This window comes from Suncus etruscus, chromosome 15 (genome assembly GCF_024139225.1).
Source record: "Suncus etruscus isolate mSunEtr1 chromosome 15, mSunEtr1.pri.cur, whole genome shotgun sequence".
NCBI lineage: Eukaryota > Metazoa > Chordata > Mammalia > Eulipotyphla > Soricidae > Suncus > Suncus etruscus.
The window spans coordinates 9660646-9680251 of NC_064862.1; the positions used below are offsets into that span (position 1 = coordinate 9660646).

Consider the following 19606-nt stretch of genomic DNA (forward strand, 5'->3'; position numbering starts at 1 on the left):
ATAACTACAAATCATTCTAGTTTTAAAATAAATGTACTTTTACTTATAGGTTCACTATATACCCAGATTCTGTTATTATGAATGCATTGTTAATATAGAATATTTTAATAATTAATAAATCAGTACTATACAGTATTTGCAATTAAATCACATATTTCAACTATATATTCATTTTTCCATTTTTCTATTTTTTTCCCACAATGCATCTTGTTAATCTGGATCCCATGCAGCTCTATTTTTTGAATATCTCAAACTTTTATATTTTTAAAAATATTGAGAGTTTTCAGTATTAAAATTAAATTAAAATTTAATTCAATTAATTAATTAAATACAGTATTCAATTGAGTAGGTTAAAATATATTCTTGGTAGGCATTTGTCTGAATTTTATCTCATAAACATAGCTGGTAATGCCTTTTGTTGTAATATACTGCTTGAATTTAATTTACAATCATAGTTGGAATCATAATTTATGACATTTACCCTAAGTTTCGAAAAGGTGCTTTCAACTTGAATGATCCTGGGAAAAAAAGGTGATTAGGAGATGGAAAACAAAAATTATTCAGTGAGTATTCAGAGAGGTAGTACAGCAGGTAAGGAACTTAATTAACTTCCATTGACTTTCAAACAATTCTGGTTCAATCCCCAGTATTCGTACTATTCCTGAGCTTGGAGCCAAGGCTAACTAACCCCTGAGCATTGCTGCTTGGGGCTCCAAAGTAAAAACAAATCTGAAAGATTAGATAGTTTTCAAGGATATTTTTTAATTTTTTACCTTCAGAAAGATTCATAACTATTTATTAGTTAATTAAATCTACTCACTAATATATAAACTGAAAATTAAGAAGAAAGGTAATTCAAATTTTAGAAAAGATTTAAAGAAGCTTTATAGAGGGATATTCATCCCAATTTTACAAGGACATTCCTAAATTTTAGCTTTTGTTCCTTTTACTCTTAATTAGGTTGCTGATCTTCAGCTTAATTATTTGGTCATGAGATCAGTCCTTGTTATTCATATATAAACACCTTTCTAGTTTAAAACAAAATAAATAATTTATACCAGTAGATGGAAGTTCAAAAGCTTTTTTAGTAGAATAGAATTTTGATATATGCTATCTGTAGGATTGAAATTTTTTCAGGAAAGTCTAGTCTGCTTTTTTTCTTTTCTTAGCTTCTTTTTCTTTGTGTCAGCCTTCAGCAATGACCTCACTCTGACTTTTTCTCTTGTCTAACTATAAGCATCTAAGTTTCCTTTTAGAGAGAACCTTAAAAGTATATTGATCACCTAGATAATTCCTAATTTAAATTCACTAGCTAATTATATTTATAAAGTATTTCTTTTACATGTAAATTGATATATTCACATGTTTCAGGGACTCTAAAAATGGACAACTAAAGGAGATGGCTGTTTTTTCAACTGCAATCATAACAGTTGATATCTAGCAAGTACATTAAAATCTACATCTGCTTGCTGTAAGAAGAGAAGGTACTGAGGGTAAGATTTTAGCTCTAAAAATGCATTAATCTTAGAAGTCAAGAAGCCCTTTTTCAACTATTTATTGGCTGTCAAGATAGAGGATGAAAAATTATGAAATGTATAATATCATTTAGAGTTTATCTGTGACAAAAAGGAATATAGCTAAATTTTATAATCATTTTTAAATATCCATGGTGTCTAATGTCCTAATATTAGAATGTGGATTTCAAATAGAATGATGGAGGCAAGTTCATTGATCCAAATAATTAACTAGCTAACTTTGTTGCAAGTTTTATGGCCTGATATAATTTTACGAGTTTTCTGCTTTACAGATCCTATGACATAGATATACATCGAGAGATATATATTACAAAAGTTTTGTGCTTTAATACATAATCCTTAGATATAGCTTGGTAGATTTCCCAATTAAATAACTGAAATAGAATAATTCATATATGTCAAAGAGGAAATGTAGACAATGGGTACAAAACAGAAGGAATAAAAGAAATATACAATGATTCTAAGCATATATGATCTATTTTCTAGTTTTCTTTAACTTAAAGAAAAGGCATCACATAGTTGACATAGTTAACCAGTGACCATGTATTTTGAAATAAGTGAGGGCAAAGTTACTTTATTTAAAAAATAATAATTTCTTTATTTAAGCACAATGGTTACAAATATGTTTGCAATTGGGTTTCAGAGATAAAAATGTCCACACCCTTTCACCAGTGCAACATTCCCACCACCATTGTTTTCCCATTTCCCACCTATCTCACTCCAAGCCTGTCTTCAAGATAGGCATTATATTTCTCTATCATTGTCACAATAGCTGTGTTTTTAGCTACATTTTCCTTTACCTACCTATTGTTTTTGGTCTGAACACATGGTCTTTAACCCATGCACAAAGGTCAAACCAAAATCAATTAAAGATCTTAATATTTTAAAAAGGATCGGAAAAAAGAAAAGAGAAAAATAAAAAAGAGAAAAAGCATGTAAGTGAAAGCAAATTTATGAAAATTATTGTACCTACAATGAAGACATTAAGGAAATGGCATAAGGTTTAGTAAGCTTTTGTTCTTGGCTATTCATTATATAATTCATTTGTTTTAGAACATTAAGTGACCTTAGCTGTACATTGGCATCAAAATTTGTGTGGTTCTATAACGCATTAAACAGCATCAAACACGAAGTTTTCCAGAATTTCAAAATTTTGGTGCCTTTTGTGGGGCATATTCTCATTTCCAGACCTCCTAGAAAAAAAGAAAACGCAGAGGGAGGGTGCCCAGACTAACTCCAAAAGTTCCTTGGTGATATCAGCTCAAATATCAGCATACTTGAAGTTTAGTCAGATTGGTGTCTCCACAGAGAATCTTAAAGGAATGGTTATGGTTGATGGAAACAGCAGGCAAGGCTTCAGCAGGGTGGGATCTTGGCCTGCCCTCTCCTGATATTGTCAGCTTTCAGCTGTGTGGTAGAGCATTCATGAGTTTTAATCACTGGGTTTACATCTCTTTCAAGAAACAAGTGAGTCTATAGAGCTAGTTTTATGAGCATGGTGAATCTGTGGGCATAGTTATGGTTTCATATAAGAACGTTTAAACTGGGGCTGGAGAAATAGCACAGTGGGTAGTATGTTAGCTTTTTATGAGTCTGACATGGGCTGACTAGGGTTTAATCCTTGGCATCCCATTTGGTACCCTGAGCCTGCAGGAACTCCCTGGAGCACCACTGGGTGTGGCCCACAAACCAAAATTAAAAAAAAATCTTTTAAACTAATAATTAACTTTGAAACTGACTAGCCAGAATATTTCCAAAGTCTATAGGTTGGCTTAAATTGTACATATATTTTAGATTAAAATAATTTAAAATATCAATTTGGATATCCATAATTCATATGAACATTGCTCTAATTTTTTTTACTTAAAGAATTTTGTCTATTAAATATGATGACATTCATCATGAAAGTGGTCATCTTCCCAGCTACAGTTCAGCAGTCTTTAATCTCAACAGCCAATACCCACTTCCTTTTTTTTTAATCTTTAGTTTGGGGGCAACACCTGGTGCCTCTCTCAAGGTACTCTTGCTCCTAGTATGCTTGGGAGACCATATGGGATACTAGAGATCATGTGAAAGGCCTACCTGCTGTGCTATTGCTCTGGCCTCAACACCTCACCATCTCTAGGTCTCCAAAGTCTAAGTCTAACAAAGTCTAAGTCTCTCTAAGTCTAACAAATATTCTGCTCACTCTTTCTCTGGTTGAGTTAGAAATACAAGATCAAATTTAAGAAATTTTAAAGCCCTAGAAGTGATCATGCATCTATACTATTCCACATTCCCATATTTTTCAATCACTATGAACCAATTAGGACCTGTTATAGATCAAGTCTCCCCACAAGTCTCCTCAATATCATTAGATTCTGTGACCTTGCTCCATCCCACCTAGTGTAAAATGAGCATAAGGTAGTGGAGATAGCCAGAGATTAAGAGGAATAAAAAAAAAGTCTGATATATTGAACACCATACTGAATAACTGCACAGGTCATATGAATTTAAATTTCATCCTCTGAAACCACAAATTTTATGAAATGTCAAAAAAAAAAAGTAATTAAGGGGCCTGAGTAAAATAGCACAGCATTTGGGCATTTGCCTTGCACACAGCTGATCTAAGATAGATCGTGGTTTAATCCCTAGCATTTCATATGGTTCCCCAAGCCAGAAGCAATTTCTGAGAGCATAGCCAGAAGTAATCCCTGAGCATCACAGGGTGTGGCCCAAAATGCAAAAAAAAAAAAAAAGTGTGTGTGGGGGCTAATTCAGCCATTTTGACAGATGGAACAAAAATCTAAGAAAGTTCTTAAGTTCTTTATAATTCTAAAATAGTTTCAAAAAACTGTCTCATCAAGAGTAAATAAAGTGAAAAAGTATTGGAAATATATAAAATGAACTCCAAGAAATTAATGATGTAAACATTTTAAAAAATGTATTCATTAGAACTGAGAGAACTAAGAAATGCAGTAGTGATCCACAAAAGTAGAAGAATATAAGAACCTGGAAACCAAACCAGTGCATTTTTTTAAAAAAATATCTTTATTTAAACACCTGATTACAAATATGATTGTAGTTGGGTTTCCATCATGTAAAGAACACCCCCCTCCACCAGTGCAACATTCCTATCACCAATGTCCTAAATCTGATTGGCCAGTGAAAGTTCAAAAATGTATTCATAATCACTAATTATCAAAGATCTTCAAGTATTAGATGTTATTTACCACCTGTTACTTACACTACAGAGAAATCAAATCGTAATTATTGGGGAGTGTATGGAGAAAAGGCAGACCTTGATAGAAAGGTAAACTGGTAAGGTAAACAACTTCTATAAAAAATTATGGAGAGGGACAGGAGCAGACGTGCAGCGGTAGGGTATTGCCTTGCAAGTGGCTGACCTGGGACGGACCGCCTTTTGATCCCTCAGTATCCCATATGGTCCCTCAAGCCAGGAGAGATTTCTGAGCACATATCCAGGAGTAACCTCTGAGTGTCACCAGGTGCAGAATCAAGTGATTTCTGACTTTAGAACAATGAGTAACTAATTTTTTTTTATTTAAACACATTGATTACATACATGATTGTGTTTGGGTTTCACTCATGTAGAGAACACACCCCATCACCAGTGCAACATTCCCATCACCAATGTCCCAAGTTTCCCTCCTCCCCACCCGACCCCCGCCTGTACTCTAAACAGGCTCTCCATTTCCCTCATACATTCTCATTATAAGAACAGTTCAAAATGTAGTTATTTCTCTAACTAAACTCATCACTCTTTGTGGTGAGCTTGCTGAGGTGAGCTGGAACTTCCAGCTCATTTCTCTTTTGTGTCTGAAAATTATTATTGCAACAATGTCTTTCATTTTTCTAAAAAACCCATAGATGAGTGAGACCATTCTGCGTTTCTCTCTCTCTCTCTCTCTGACTTATTTCACTCAGCATAATAGATTCCGTGTACATCCATGCATAGGAAAATTTCATAAATTCATCTCTCCTGACAGCTGCATAATATTCCATTGTGTATATGTACCACAGTTTCTTTAGCCATTCGTCTGTTGAAGGGCATCTTGGTTGTTTCCAGATTCTTGCTATGGTAAATAGGGCTGCAATGAATATAGGTGTAAGGAAGGGGTTTTTTGTATTATATTTTTGTGTTCCTAGGGTATATTCCTAGGAGTGGTATAGCTGGATCGTATGGGAGCTCAATTTCCAGTTTTTGGAGGAATCTCCATATTGCTTTCCATAAAGGTTGAACTAGACGGCATTCCCACCAGCAGTGGATAAGAGTTCCTTTCTCTCCACATCCCCGCCAACACTTTTTATTCTAGTTCTTTGTAATGTGTGCCATTCTCTGGGGTGTGAGGTGGTATCTCATCGTTGTTTTGATTTGCATCTCCCTGATGATTAGTGATGTGGAGCATTTTTTCATGTGTCTTTTGGCCATTTGTATTTCTTCTTTGTCAAAGTGTCTATTAATTTTTTCTCCCCATTTTTTGATGGGATTAGATGTTTTTGTCTTGTAAATTTCTGTCAGTGCCTTGTATATTTTGGAGATTAGCTCCTTATCTGATGGGTATTGGGTGAATAGTTTCTCCCACTCAGTGGGTGGCTCTTGTAGCATGGGCACTATTTCCTTTGAGGTGCAGAAGCTTCTCAGTTTAATATATTCCCATCTGTTAATCTCTGCTTTCACTTGCTTGGAGAGTGCAGTTTCCTCCTTGAAGATGCCTGTAGTCTCAATGTCCTGGAGTGTTTTGCCTATGTGTTGTTCAATATATCTTATGGTTTTGGGTCTGATATCGAGGTCTTTAATCCATTTGGATTTTACCTTCGTACATGATGTTAGGTGGGGGTCTAAATTCAATTTTTTGCAAGTGGCTATCCAGTTGTGCCAACACCACTTGTTGAAGAGGCTTTCCCTGCTCCACTTAGTATTTCCTGCTCCTTTATCAAAAATTAGGTGATTGTATGTCTGGGGAACATTTTCTGAGGACCTGTCCTTATTCCAATACCATGCTGTTTTGATAACTATTGCTTTGTAGTAAATTTTAAAGTTGGGGAAAGTTATTCCTCCCATATTCTTTATCCCAATGATTGCTTTAGTTATTCGAGGGTGTTTATTGTTCCAAACGAATTTCAAAAGTGCCTGATCCACTTTTTTGAAGAATGTCATGGGTATCTTTAGAGGGATAGCATTAAATCTGTATAATGCCTTGGGAGTATTGCCATTTTGATGATGTTAAACCTGCCAATCCATGAGAAGGGTATGTGCTTCCATTTCCGCGTGTCCTCTCTTATTTCTTGGAACAGAGTTTTATAGTTTTCTTTGTATAGGTCCTTCACATTTTTAGTCAAGTTGATTCCAAAATATTTGAGTTTGTGTGGCACTATTGTGAATGGGTTTTTTTTAATGTCCATTTCATCCTTATTACTATTGCTGTATAGAAAGCCATTGATTTTTGTGTGTTAATTTTGTAGCCTGCCACATTGCTATATGAGTCTATTGTTTCTAGAAGCTTTTTGGTAGGGTCTTTAGGGGTTTCTAAGTAGAGTATCATGTCATCTGCAAACAGTGAGAGCTTGACTTCTTCCTTTCCTATCTGGATTCCCTTGATATCTTTTTCTTGCCTAATCGCTATAGCAAGTACTTCCAGTGCTATGTGGAATAGGAGTGGTGAGAGACGACAGCCTTGTCATGTGCCAGAATTTAGAGGGAAGGCTTTTAGTTTTTCTCTATTGAGGATAATGTTTGCCACTGGCTTATGGTAGATGGCCTTAACTATATTGAGAAAGGTTCCTTCCTTTTCCATCTTGTTGAGAGTTTTGATCAAGAATGGGTGTTGGACCTTATCAAATGCTTTCTCTGCATCTATTGATATGATCATGTGGTTTTTATTTTTCTTGTTGTTTATGTTGTGTATTTTATTGATAGATTTACGGGTGTTAAACCATCCTTGCATTCCTGGGATGAAACCTACTTGATCATAGTGGATGATCTTCTTAATGAGGCATTGAATCCTATTTGACAGGATTTAGTTGAGGATCTTTGCATCTGCATTCATCAGCGATATTGGTCTGTCATTTTCTTTTTTGGTAGCATCTCTGTCTGATTTAGGTATCAAGGTGATGTTGGCTTCATAAAAGCTATTTGGAAGTTTTTCTGTTTGTTCAATTTTCTGAAAGAGTCTTGCCAGGATTGGTAGTAGTTCCTCTTGGAAAGTTTGAAAGAATTCATTATTGAATCCATCTGGGCCTGGGCTTTTGTTTTGGGGCAGACATTTGATTACCGTTTTAATTTCATCAATGGAGATGGGTTTGTTTAGATATGCTACATCCTCTTCCTTCAACTGTGGAAGATTATAAGAGTCCAAGAATTTATCCATTTCTTCCAGGTTTTCATTTTTAATGGAGTAGAGTTTCTCAAAGTAGTTTCTGATTATCCTTTGACTCTCTGTCATATCAGTAGTGATCTCTCCTTTTTCATTCCTAATACGAGTTATCAAATTTCTCTCTCTTTCTTTGTTAGGTTTGACAGTGGTCTATCAATCTTGTTTATTTTTTCAAAGAACCAACTTCTGCTTTCGTTGATCTTTTGGATTGTTTTTTGGGTTTCCACTTCGTTGATTTCTGCTCTCAGCTTTGTTATTTCCTTCTGTCTCCCTATTTTTGGGTCCTTTTGTTGAGCATTTTCTAATTCTATTAGCTGTGTCATTAAGCTACTCAGGCAAGCTCCTTCTTCCTTCCTGATGTGTGCTTGCAAAGCTATAAATTTTCCTCTCAGTACTGCCTTTGCTGTGTCCCATAAGTTATGATAGTTTGTGTCTTTATTGTCATTTGTTTCCAGGAACCTTTAGATTTCCTCCTTGATTTCATCTCGGACCCACTGGTTATTCAGTATGAGGCTGTTTAACTTCCAGGTGTTAAAGTTTTTCTTATGAGTCCCTTTGGAATTCACAAATAATTTCAGTGCCTTGTGTTCAGCGAAGGTAGTCTGCAAAATTTCTATTCTCTTGATATTATGAAGGTATGTTTTATGTGCCAGCAGGTAGTCTATCCTGGAGAATGTCCCATGTACATTGGAGAAGAATGTGTACCCAGATTTCTGGGGATGGAGTGTCCTATATATATTCACTAGGCCTCTTTCTTCCATTTCTCTCCTCAGATCTAGTATATTCTTGTTGGGTTTCAGTCTGGTTGACCTATCTAGTGTTGACAAAGCCATGTTGAGGTCCCCCATGATTATTGTGTTGTTATTGATATTATTTTTCAGATTTGTCAACAGTTGTATTAAATAATTTGCTGGCCCCTCATTCGGTGCATATATGTTTAGGAGAGTGAATTCTTCCTGCTCTACGTACCCCTTGATTAATATAAAATGTCCATCGTTGTCCCTTACGACCTTCCAGAGTATAAAGTTTGCATTACCTGATATTAGTATGGCCACTCCAGCTTTTTTATGGGTGTTGTTTGCTTGGATAAATTTTCTTCAGCCTTTTATTTTGAGTCTATGTTTGTTCTGGCTATTCAAGTGCGTTTCTTGTAGGCAGCAGAAGGTTGGATTGAGTTTTTTTTTATCAATTTAGCCACTCTGTGTCTCTTGACTGGTGCATTTAGTCCATTGACGTTGAGAGAAAGAATTGTCCTGGGATTTAATGCCATCTTTATATCAGAATTTGGTGTGTCTTTTGGTTAGTCTTGTCTTAAATTAGGTCTTTCAGTTTTTCTCTTAAGACTGGTTTTGAATCTGTAAAGTTTCTGAGCTGTTTTTTGTCTGTGAAACCATGTATTCTTCCGTCAAACAGGAAAGTGAGTTTTGCTGGGTACAGTATTCTAGGCAAAGCAGTCATTTCATTCAGTCTTGTCACAATGTCCCACCACTGCTTTCTGGCATTGAGTGTTTCTGGTGACAGGTCTGCTGTAAATCTCAAGGATGCTTGCTTGAATGTAATTTTCCCTTTTGATCTTGCTGTTTTCAGAATTCTGTCTCTATCTGTAGGATTTGTCATTGTGAATAGGATGTGTCCTGGGGTGGTTTTTCTGGGGTCTCTTTTGGTTGGTACTCTTCGAGCATGCAGGATTTGATCACATATATTCTTTAGCTCTGGAAGTTTCTCTTTAATGATGTTCTTGACCGTTGATTCTTCCTGGAAATTTTCTTCCTGGGTCTCTGGGACTCCAATGATTCTTAAGTTGTTTCTATTCATCTTATCATAGACTTCTATTTTCATTTGTTCCCATTCTTTGACTAATTTTTCCATTGTCTGTTCATTTGCTTTAAGTTTTTTTTTCAGTCTCTCCTGCTGTATGGAATTATTATGTATCTCATCTTCCACAGCACCAAGTCCTTTCTCAGCTTCTGATACCCTGTCCCAGAGCTTATCCATTTTATCATTCACTTTATTTACTGACTTTTTCAGACCCGTTATTTGACATGTTATTTCAGTTTGGAGTTTTGTGATTTCTGTCTTCATATTTTCTTGGTTCTTATTAGTGTTCTGTTCAACTCGATCCATGGTTTCTTGGAGGTCTTTGAACATCTTCCATATTGCTAGTCTAAAGTCCTTATCTGAGAGGTTGATTAGTTGGTTGGTCATTATCTGGTCCTCAGAATTGTCATCTTCATTCTCTATGCCTGATGCTGGCCTGCGTTGTTTCCCCATTGTCACACTTGTATTGTGGGTTTTTCTACGTGTTGTGGTGGTATTCATTGGCTATATGATGCAGGCAGCACACTCGTCTGGCTCCGCCCTTTCTGGATGGGCCGACTTGCCTCTAAGGGAGGGGAGTCCTCTGTGGATGAAGCCTCACACAGGATCAAATCTTAGGCCCAAGTACGCAGCAGAAAAGACAGCCTGGAGAGTTTCAGGAGTCAGAAAAGACAAAGAAGGACAGACAGGGCTCTCTTCAGGGACTCCACAACTGAGTCAATCAGCACTTCACCTGGCAGTCCCCGAGGTCAGCCACCTCTTACTCACTCACTAGCTCGCTGGGTAGCTTCCGAATGCAGTTTTTGGGGGTTTGCTTCCCAGGGCTCTGAGGAGAGCTCCAAAGTTTCAGAAAAGACAGAGAAGCACAGGGCAGGGCTCCCTTCAGGTCCTCAGTTTCCTCAGAAGAAGCACAGCCAGGCAGGGACTCAGCACTTCACCTGGGAGTCCCCATGGTCAGCCCGTCATTTTGGTTTTCTACACACACACACACACACACACACACACACACACACACACACACACACACACACCCACACACACACCCAATGAGTAACTTATGACCATCACCCTGTGGCCCAAACCCAAAAATTGTTTTCCACTAAAAAGATCTTTGTTAACAAAAGTTTGCATGTTAAAATGGTTGTACCTACCATTCATGAATGCCTAATATGTTTATATAGATACGATAAAGTGATTTTGATTGTTTCTTGTTGATTATGAAGATCGGAGAATATTAGACTCAAAAGTTTTAAAAATGAAGTCTACATTTACCCATAATTTGATTCAAAATTGGATTTCCAGGGACAAAACATTATTTCAAGACATTAAAATTTTAATTTGGTCAAATATTGTTAAATAAAATAAATCAAATTTATTCCCTTGGCTAATAGGATTTTAATTGTTTTTTGCTAGTACATTCTGTCTTTGATTGATCAAGAGCTATACCTGCACAATATTTTTGCAAAGTTCTTATTACTTTCATGCAAATATTTCTAAATTATGATCATATTATATTTTTATTCAAATGTGTTTAGGTAAAATGCTAATGAGGTGAAAAGACTTACCACTGTGCAACTGAGTAAACAAAATGCTGCATTGAAGATTAAAATGAACAATATAGGAATTATTCAGGATAGAAATTCCCACTAACTTTGAAATAAAATGGCAGTAGTTTTTGTTGTTGTTGTTGTTATAGCTATTATTTTGAGCCATGGCACACATGCTTAATTGATGGAGGAAATTCTCTACAACAGAAACACTAGAGTTTCACAACTCAAAGGTTGTAATTTATGATGAAAACCCTTTCTCTCGTCCTCTGAGGAAACTTTTAATCACATAAAAGTAAATAAAAAATTTTTCAGTGAATGATTTATTTGATTTTAAACAAGAAACTATAAAGTTGACAGTAAAATGACAAGTCTGTAACATTTCCCTTACACATTATTTCCGGTATCAGTTTTAAAATTTATATATTACTACATGTAATGTTAGATGTTAAAAACTTAGGTCAGGAAACAGCTCAATGGTCTGAGCACCTGTCTTAAATCTTTAAGTATAGTGTTAGTGACCAAAAGTCACTAATTAGCCTATGCACACTAAGCACTACAGTCAATATTTCTTATTAAAAATGAGAAAATAAATCATAGGTGGAAATAAAGATAACAGGAGTCAAAAAGAGAGTACAGCAGGTAAATCAATGCTTGCCTTGCTCCTGGCTTTTCTTTTATTTTTTTTTAAATCTTTATATAAGTACCATGATTATAAGCATGATTGTAGTTGGGTTTCAAACATAAAGGGAATACTCCCCTTCACCAGTGCAACATTACCACTACCAGTGATCCCCGCCCACCTCTCCCATCCCTGCCTGTATTCAGGACAGGGCATTCTATGTTGCTCACTTATTGACTTTGTCATGCTAATTGTTAGTGTAGTTATTTCCCTAACTGCACTCACCACTGTTTGTGGTGAGCTTCCTATTGTGTGCCAAACTTTCTAGCCCTCATCTCTATTGTCTTTGGGCATTATTACAATAATGTCTATAATTTTTCTTAAAACCCAAAGCTCCTGACTCTTCTGGATTTGATCTGCAACACCTCTGTATTATTTCTTGAGCTCACGAGGAGTGATCCTTGAGCACAGGACCAGTACTAAATGCTGAATATCTCCAGGTGCGGCATAAAAGAATAAACATACACAATATCCACAAATATATCTTTATATAAATTTTAATATAAAATGTGATCTAGAATCCTATGCAATGACCAAAAAAAGCATTTGACAATCACATTATGAAAATTCATTATTAATTCTTATCACTTAAGTTAAAAAATGTGTTTCAAATACAGAACTTCAAGAATAAAATGTGTTGTATGTATTATCTTAGAATATTTTCACATATATAAAAATATGTAATAGAGAAATTTATTGAATATGTCAATTATAATAAGTTTAAAACACATTTGTAATAAAAACATACCAATGAGTAAGAAATCAATTGTATACTAAAATGTTATTTGCAATATATAAGAGGAAAATATAATTTTACAAACTAAATATTTTCAACAGAAGTTCAACCATAAAAAATGTACAAATATATAAATTGAAAGTGCAAATTGCTTATTTGTTCAGTCTGACTTAACAGGAAAATGCATATTGATCCCATAATGAGTGTTTAGAAACTAGACTGGCAACAAAATAGAATCATTATGTAAAATGTTGTCATGGATACCAAGTAACAAAAATAAATTGCTGGTGCATTTGTAAATTATAGTGTTTTGAAAAAATTACTCGACAGTATCTAGTTAGAGTAAAATATGCCTTTTATAAGCAAGATAATTTAATCTCTGCATATTAAAAACCATCTATCATTCACTATACAATTTTTGTATGGAACCTATTGGGCTATATGAATAGTTAGCATATAATGAATAAGTATTTCACAAATAATATTTGTGAAAATAAACTTTGGTTATAAATGTGAAATCATACATTTATCAATATCATTTATATTTGTATATAATATGAATTTACACTATGTAAACTTAAGAAAAACAACTTAAATATATGTGAATATGATCTGGGTAATTATTATATACTTGTGTGCCAGAGATATCGTTCAGCTAACATGGTACTGTGAACAGCCTTGGGTGCATCCTTGTACTCCATTTGGTCCCCCAAAACACCAAAAATGATTCTTTAGCTCACAGCCAGGAGTAACTCCTAAGCATTACCAGGTGAGGCTCAAAATTAGAAAAATAAATTATAAAAAGCTAACATTGGAGTGATGTTTACATCTTATATTGCCTTGTATCCTTTGGCATTGTATGTGGTCCCAATCACCACTAAGATGTCACAAATGAGCACAGACTCAAAAATAACTTCTGAGCACTGTCTGGTGTGACCCAACCTAAATAAAATATTTCTTAAAACACTAATATTGTGCTGGATTTCATGATTCCTTGAAAACTCCTTGTTTATTAGCTCATTCAAATACCTTGGTAAAAATATTTATAAAATTCCTGTGCCTCCAACCTATTTTGCTTATGATGCTTTCTGTGTATTTAATTATTTTATTTAGTCTTGGATTACATTCAGTAGTGCTTACGGTTCCTTTCCATTGGTACTCAGCAATGTGTTTGCCTTAGGGATTGATCCAAGGCCAATCTCTTGCAAGAATGTGCCTTAATCCCTTTACACTATCTCATACATGAGAGGGATGTCTGTATTCTTTATTTACATTGCTTAGAGTTAAAGTTTCCACACTACCTGATTGGGTGCAAGGGATTATAGACTCTGGTGCATCCTAGAAAGCAGATCCATAGCGTATGCTTTGTGTAGATGGCTCTCACCAAGACTTAGAAATTTTTACGACATGTTTTCAAGGAATGACCTTTTGTTGCTAAGCCAAACCTTGGTCCTCATTCTAACAAAGGGTTTCTATTTACTAAGTAAATGTGTCATTATGTAAGGAATTTAGTGAAAGCTTTCATCAGCTCTAGGGTTGGGGACCAATAAAGGTTGAAGATTCTGATTGTTAATAATTACACTAACAACTACCATGACAATGTTAATGTCTGTCTCGAATACAGGCAGGGGATAGGGGAGGAAGATAATGGGGGACTTTGGTGGTGGTAATGTTTCACTGGTGAAGAAGGTGCTCTTCTTATGACTGAAACTCAACTACAATTATGTTTGTAATCACAGTCTTTAAATAAAGATATTTTTTTTCAGATTCATATACTTTTTTTGTGTGTGTTTCTTTTTTTTATATAATTTTTATTTTGATCATAGTGGCTTACATATTGTTGACAATAATATTCTAGGTACATATTTACATAAAATCAGGGGGGATTCCCATCCCTAAATTGTCCTCCCTACACCTCTGTTTTTGTCCTACCTCCCATTTCCTCTTCCCTCCCCCCCAGGGTGGCTAAATAAAGATATTTTTAAAAAATAAAAATTAATAAAAAGAATATAATGCAAACAATAATACAACATGCTTAGATTTTTCTATTAGAAGACTAGTGGAATTACTTTGTAAATATGCAAACTTTACAAGATGGTAATGTTAAGGTATACTAGCACAAACAATAGTTTATATGTTATTTTTTAAGACAATGAAAGAGGTAGGCGTTAGATATTCATTGTTAACCAACTATTGTTGCTTACCATCAACTGAATTCCTAGCATTTTAAGACTTGTCCCAAATCACCATACCATATTTCTAGAACTGTGATTAATATCTAATATTAAAACCAGAAAATTATCTAATACAAACACATTATTTCACTATTGCTATTATTGTAACACATAATCAAGCAATTTTAAGGTTCAGTATACAAGAAATATACAGTAGAATAAAAATAAAAGCTAGTTTTAAATAAAAATATGTAATTGGAGTCTGTAGAAACATTTAATCTTATTACATTTAAACATATGAATGCCAAGAATAAAACTTTATGAATACTACTGTATTGTGTGGGAAAAATTACTCCAAAAATTAAAAAAGTACAGTCGGATTAGTAATTAAATTATAATGTTTAACAATTTTTTCCACCAGTTTATTTAAGCATCATGATTACAAGCATGTTTGTAGTTGGGTTTTAGTTTAGTTTTTTTTTTTTCATCTTTATTGTGACCAAAGTGCATTACAAATCTTTCACTGCATCATTTATGGTACATAGTTGCTGTGAGCCAAATTTTGTTTGCAGTCTACAGCACCTGCAAACAAATCCTTCGTGGAGTTCGGGAAAAATTCCACGGGAAAAGGTGGGCACACGGAACTCCGGCTAATGACGGAAATATATTGTAGAAATAAATGAAACCACACAGAATGCGTGGGGACTCGCGTTTTAAGGAACGAGAGACAAATTTATTTTTTAAGCTGGCAGCTTTTAAAAGGTAGAGGCAGGAAGGCAGATGTAAATTCTAGGCATCAAAGAGGCTGGGAGAAGAATGGAAAGACCCTGGCTAGATTAGCGTATTAAAGAGCTGAATACTGAAGGTGAAAAAGACAGCTTGTTTTGGGTTCGCTTTTCTTTGGGTAAAACAGAAGGAAAAAGTAATAGTGAGGAATGTATCAGAGTTTCGGGGGGAAAAGTGAAAATTACTTTATTTTGAGCTAAGTAATGGAAAAACTTGAATTTAGGCGCCAAGGTAGGAAAAATTACAGGGAGCTATTAAGTGGGAGATTTTTTGGCGGGATTAGTACTGTCCTTTGTTGTAGGAAGAAATTACTAAGGCCTGATTTCTAATAAAGGTTTAAAATAAAGAGAGAGATAGTTACAGCCACATATTTAGAATTATTGCCAAACCCTCCACGCAAAGGGTCAAGTGATTTTGACTACTCTAAGCGGGCCTTTTTGGCAATTAATTCCTTTTCAGGAGGACACTACACTATTTGGTGTGTTCTTCTCCTGAGTGGGAATGTGGCACATAGTGATAATGAATGAGGGACATTCCCACCACCAGTGCTGTCCTCCCTCCACCCCTGTTCCCAGCATGTATCCCATATCTTTCTCCATTGCCCCCCAGTATGCTAGTGCAACTGGTCTCCACTTTACAGCTTGTTGTAGATTGAGCATCCATTCCACCGTCATTGGAGATAAAAAGGATAAAAAAAATGGGGAGAAAAAAATGGTAACAACTACCAAAAAAAAAAAAAGAGAGAAATAAAAAAGGAAAAAGAAAGAAAAATGTTTAACAATTAATAAAAGAGAATTGGGGGCAGAAGAGATAGCATGGAGATAAGGCATTCGCCTTGCATGCAGAAGGTTGGTGGTTCAAATCCCGGCATCCCATATGGTCCCCCAAGCCTACCAGGAGCGATTTCTGAGTGTAGAGCCAGGAGTAACCTTTGAGCATTGCCGGGTGTGATTCAAAAAAAACAAAAGAAAAAAAGAGAGAGAGACACTTGAAGGAAACAATTTTAATCATAGATACAGGAAATTAAATAAATTAATTAAATTAATAAATTAATTAAAGTGTTAAGAGCTATAAGGATGAAATATAGAAAAAAGGGTAAAATATGTTGAGACTGTAAAAAGTTAAGATAAAGCTTGCCACAAATACAAAATAAAAAGATGAGCATACAATAAGAGATACTTAAAATATAATTTATAATTGGTTTAAAAATGTATTAAGAATGAAATATTTTAGGCTAGAGTGATAGTACAGTGGTACGGCCTTTACCCTGCACAGGACCAACCCAGGACCAACCTGAGAGGAGTAAGTTCGATCCTCAGAATCCAATATGGTCTTCCAAGCCTTCCAGGACTGATTTCTAAAAGCAGAGCCAGGAGTAACCACTGAGAACCTCTGGGTGTAACCCAAAAACAAAGAAACAAACAAAAAAGAAAAGGAAAGAAAAATTTAGAAAGATGGATAAAACCAAATATTGCCAGATGAAAATTGCTGTACTTCACACATTTACTTGTAAAAATATAAAGACAAAATCTTAAATTAGGTATAATGACTGTAAAAATTAACTTGAAAATAGTCTAATAATTTAAAAGTGATAAGGAATCCAAAGACTTGAAAAAATAATAGCTTCCCTGTGTCAGAAAATAGTCACAAATCATAATGAGATACAACTACAATCTTATAAAAAAAAGAACCCTACTTTTACAAGGTAAAGATATAAAAAAACTATGATATAGAAACAGATGAACTAAATATAATAATGATAAACATTTGTGCTAAAGACTAATTCTTACCAAAAAGGAAAGAGAATATCTTGTACAGAATGGAGCTAACTAAGAACAAAGTGAATGTATAGATGAATTTTCAGTTATATGTATCTGAAATTTACATGCAGCCTTATTTCAGTGACAAATGTGATAAAGATCTTTTGGAGTACAAAAGAGGTAAATGTGTATGTGTGTCATCCTTGCTCAGGGGTCATGCTAATCTTCTCTGTATCATTCCAATTTTAGTATATGTGCTGCCGAAACGAGCACAAGAGGTAAACTTGTATGTGCAAAGTAATAGTACTTTTATGCATAGCTCCTAGATCATAAATGGTACAATCGTTTTGGAAAAGTACCTTGGAAATTTCTTATAAGTTAAATAGCAAAACATATTTCAAGTTTCTCAGTTATTTAAAACATTTTAATGAACAACTGCCCCCAGTACATATATGAAAACATTTCTAGTTATTCAAAGTTGAGTAACTTGGAGTAATCTGTTTTTGAAATATTATTTATGTACTAAATAAATAGAGAAATGGCTAGGTTCTTTCAGAAATTAAAAGACAGTCGTCCTCTCTAAAAGTAGAGAGAAAAATATTTTTCATTCAGTGCTTATGGTTTATCTAATTAATAATAAAACTAGATGACGGGTAAAAAAAGCCTCTGTTGATTACTCACTCTAAGGACATTATAATGTATCTTTGTTTACTTCTGAACATTTTGTACTGTTTCCAATGATTAAAAAATTAATATACTATAAATAATTTATTTTTATGATGATATAAAACCATAAATAACTCAATAATTGATATTACCAAATAGCCCACAGTAAGTATATTCAAATAATAATGCATATCAATTTTGTTTATAATATTACATTATGTCACACATACAATTATTATAACATATCTCAATATTGTAATTCTTACCATTAAAATTATACAGAAAATTTCCACTCATAAAGCCATGTATATGAAAGAGGAATTTGTATTTAAGTATATTGTTCTTTTACAATGATTTATTCTTAACTTATAATGTAAATTCAAAGAAGAGAAATCAAAATGAAGAATACATAACCTTTCTTTAAAAATTTAATAAAAATTACTAAAGCCATACAGAAACTCAAAAAGTCACAAAAGGAACTCTAAAGTAAAATTTCTCATGTCTGGTAGTGGCTATTTTATTGTTACCAAAATATCATCATTTAACATTAAATGAAATTTAAATAAAATATAACTTTTATTTCTATCATTAAAACTACATATGTATATTACATTTCTATGCACTCTAAATTCTTTAGAATAAATTTTTCAGTTTTTGCTATTGCTGTGAAGGCCACATCATCACATTCTATTTTATATTATTTTATTTTATTTTATTTTATTTTATTTTATTTTATTTTATTTTATTTTATTTTATTTTTATTTTTGCCCAGAAGCTACATCTAGAAGTGCTCCAGGATAATTTCTGACAGGATTCGAAAATCAAACTGGGATGCTGCAACTCAAATCTGGGCCATTTGTGTACCCTGCCTACTGCACTATTACATCAGCACAACATATTTAGCAAAGTATCAGCAAAGTTCAGGAGTTGAAAGGTCAGAAACACCTAAGACAGGGCAGAAGAGTTACATTTGTGATTCTGGCAGTGTTCATGTGGCTGCTGATTGTTAGGGCTCAAATTTAGTGCCTCCCATATGCAAGGCAATTGTGTTATCATGGAAATCTATTGGTGATACAGAAATTAAATTTCAAATGCATGTAAAAGAAAACTAATCATGAGAAAATTGAATTCCCACACATTCAAACATTTTTGGAAAAGCTTCAGAAGGCCAAGTAAGAATTTACCTTTAAAGATTTGGAACAATTCACTGACTAAAGTTATCTGGAATTGAGATTTGGAGACTTGATAGAGCTTTAATTTTTCTACTTATAATTGATCTGTTTAGGTTTTTATTTTTTTATAATTCTGTCTTGGTAAATAGTATAATTTTGAAAACTCACTTATTTCTGCTAGTTTCTTCAATTGAGATACATAAATTCATAGCAGCGTTTTTTATTTAATTTTTTTATTTATTTTATTTTTTTGTTTTAGTTTTTGGGCCACACCCGGTGACACTCAGGGGTTACTCCTGGCTATGTGCTCAGAAATTGCTCCTGGCTCGGAGAACCATATGGGATGCCAGGGA

The 19606-nt window shown here is 34.2% G+C and overlaps 1 non-coding gene across 1 annotated transcript; it reads right to left on the minus strand.

Annotated features, from left to right (window-relative positions):
• Nucleotides 1–17586: 17586 nt before the first annotated feature.
• LOC126031745 (U6 spliceosomal RNA) lies at nucleotides 17587–17688 on the minus strand. Its single transcript, XR_007503576.1, has one exon. It is a non-coding gene; the product is annotated as a U6 spliceosomal RNA (small nuclear RNA).
• Between the last annotated feature and the right edge of the window lie 1918 nt (nucleotides 17689–19606).